This window comes from Lethenteron reissneri, chromosome 20, assembly GCF_015708825.2.
Source record: "Lethenteron reissneri isolate LAM-NWPU_2019-01 chromosome 20, ASM1570882v1, whole genome shotgun sequence".
In the NCBI taxonomy this organism is placed as follows: domain Eukaryota; kingdom Metazoa; phylum Chordata; class Hyperoartia; order Petromyzontiformes; family Petromyzontidae; genus Lethenteron; species Lethenteron reissneri.
In genome coordinates, this window is record NC_083798.1 from 792,450 (window position 1) to 795,684 (window position 3,235).

A 3,235-nucleotide genomic window follows, 5' to 3' on the forward strand; every position below is an offset into this window, starting at 1 on the left:
ATGATTATCGTAGAACTTGTATCGTACGATATCATGTTTTGGCCATACATTGGCAATCTTAGCCATAATATCAATCCATGAATTGTGGATTATATCAGGACAGTGGAACTTGATACTGGTCATACCACCTCCCTCAGCCCACATCTCTCGCAACCATAGATTGCGGCATGAACCTCTACCCTATGACCCCGTGTCATTGGTTGTGTCGGGAGCTTACCCTCATTGGCAACCCGGCTGCCTTGTGAGACAAACTCCCAAAATATATAATCTTGTGGTGGACTAATTACCACCTCCCCAATAAAACTACCATAATTTACAGAATTCGTCAGTTCTACCACAATAAACTAACAAAACCTCCAGCAGAAGGCAGAAGATCCATGGGTTTGGTCTTCCACGAAGCACATTGTCCACTTTAATCCGCACAAACCACGGCAGATGCAGATACCTGATGCACAAATCGAAAATTAAAAACTCTCCAGTGTGCGACTGTGGCCATCCAGAACAGACCATACAATATATAACGACGCAATACCTGATCCACAAATATGAAGGAGACCGCACGGCGATATACTCTGCTGCTCCTGACGCAGTTACCCGGCTTTACCACCTGAATGAAATTGGAGTTGCTTTGCATCTCCATCCGCCATATACGAAAGAAGGAAGTCTGCGGCCAGTACCGGGTGGTGGAAGTAACCCAGAGGCCCATATCAAGAAAGTAATACCAGTCGCCTGCTGGGCTGAGTGCAGAGTCTACCACGTGAGTGGTGTGGACAAATACCCCGAACCAAAGAAGACCGCAAGCACACTGATCTTGTAGGCAAGAGGGAGATGGATGCGGAAGGTCACATCTAAAAAATGACAGCCCATGGATTGGGTCAGCTCCATGGTCACTGTTTCAAGTATTTTTCGGAATGTTTTTTTCGGGTAGGTTGTGTAAAACGCATTATAAACCTTCCTCCGCATGACAGCCAATTCATAAAAGTGTCACAATCAAACGTGCCAAATGTATTACTGCTTCAGCATCTCACAGTGTTGGAGAGTAATCTCACAGTTGTTCAGAGTTCCGCTCTCGAGTGAAAACAATTATCCGAGAGCTGAAATAGATGCCATGACGTCAGCAGCAAAGTGATTCGCGTGCTCTAATTCAAGAATTGGTTGAATACGAATTAATTGGCAACTTGGGTTAAGTGGAATAAGGTGAATTTAATAATTAGTGAAAATAGGCCATTAATGATGTTACGGTATATTGGAGTAATGAAGCTGGAACTTCAATGCTATTATAGTGAAGCCTTAATTGAGTTAATTCGTGACGTCGTGGGGATGAGCACGCGTGGGGTGTCTGTGCGGAGCCCGCAGACGGCGGACCGGGCAGCCCCTGAACGCGCGGGGATCAGGGGGGGGCGTCTAATGGTCACGTGGTGTCGCCTCGCGCTCCGCCACGCCCACACAGCCCCCCAATCACAAGCCCGGATGTAGCCCCGCCTCCTCCCGACATGTTTGGGTTTGCCCCGCCCAGGAGACGGCGGGGCTGAGGGGCGGGGCTGAGGGGCGGGGCGCAGCGGGGGGGGGGGTTAGTGCAGCCCGCGCGCACGCGCCGCGCGCTCCGCCGCTCGCCCCGTGGCGCTCTCCTCTGTGGCTCCTCTCGTCTGTGGCGGTCGCCCCACGTTAGTAAGAGTCGCTGTCTCTGCGTCTGCACGCTCCCCCTCTGTCTCCACCATTGCTATAGACTCCACAGATTGCTGCTGATTGAGTGAGTCGTATACGTGCGTGTGTGAGTGAGTTAGTCCCCCCCCACCACCGCATGGCTGCTTCTGGCGGCGGGGATCTCCACGCCGCGCGCTTGGAGGAGTCCCGGATCGCAGCGAAGGCGGCGGCGGCGCGCGAGCGGAGCGGGCCCGCGATGGCCGGGGAGGCCGTGACCAACGGGAGATGCGGCCTGCGGGACGGGGCCGCGGCGCAGGGGCGGCCTGCAGCAGCAGCAGCAGGGACAGTGGGGCAGCAGCTGCTACAGCTGGATACCAGGGGACAGCAGCTGCTACAGCTGGATACCAGGGGACAGCAGCTGCTACAGCTGGATACCAGGGGACAGCAGCTGCTACAGCTGGATAGCAGGGGACAGCTACAGCACAGCCCAGTGTTGGCTATGGGACAGCAGCTACAGCACAGCCCAGTGCCAGGGATGGGACAGCAGCGGAGCCCATCATTTAGAATGGGACATGAACAGGATCCAGGCCTATTAGCGATGAGACAGCCACACAGCCCAGCACCAGGGATGGGACAGCCACACAGCCCAGCACCAGGGATGGGACAGCCACACAGCCCAGCACCAGGGATGGGGCAGCCACACAGCCCAGCACCAGGGATGGGACAGCTACACAGCCCAGCACCTGGGATGGGACAGCTACACAGCCCAGCACCTGGGATGGGACAGCTACACAGCCCAGCACCAGGGATGGGACAGCTACACAGCCCAGCACCAGGGATGGGGCAGCCACACAGCCCAGCACCTGGGATGGGACAGCTACACAGCCCAGCACCAGGGATGGGGCAGCCACACAGCCCAGCACCTGGGATGGGGCAGCCACACAGCCCAGCACCTGGGATGGGACAGCTACACAGCCCAGCACCAGGGATGGGGCAGCCACACAGCCCAGCACCTGGGATGGGACAGCTACACAGCCCAGCACCAGGGATGGGGCAGCCACACAGCCCAGCACCTGGGATGGGGCAGCCACACAGCCCAGCACCAGGGATGGGGCAGCCACACAGCCCAGCACCAGGGATGGGGCAGCCACACAGCCCAGCACCTGGGATGGGACAGCTACACAGCCCAGCACCAGGGATGGGACAGCTACACAGCCCAGCACCAGGGATGGGACAGCTACACAGCCCAGCACCAGGGATGGGGCAGCTACACAGCCCAGCACCAGGGATGGGGCAGCCACACAGCCCAGCACCTGGGATGGGGCAGCCACACAGCCCAGCACCAGGGATGGGGCAGCCACACAGCCCAGCACCAGGGATGGGACAGCTACACAGCCCAGCACCAGGGATGGGACAGCTACACAGCCCAGCACCTGGGTTGGGACCGCCACGAAGCCCAATACCAGGGATGGGACATCGGCATAGTCCGTCGTATAGAATCGGACAGGACCAGGAGCCAAGCCTTTCATTAGGGACGGGATTTCAGCACATCCCAGTGCCAGAAAGTGTACACGGACTGCAGGTCAGCCCA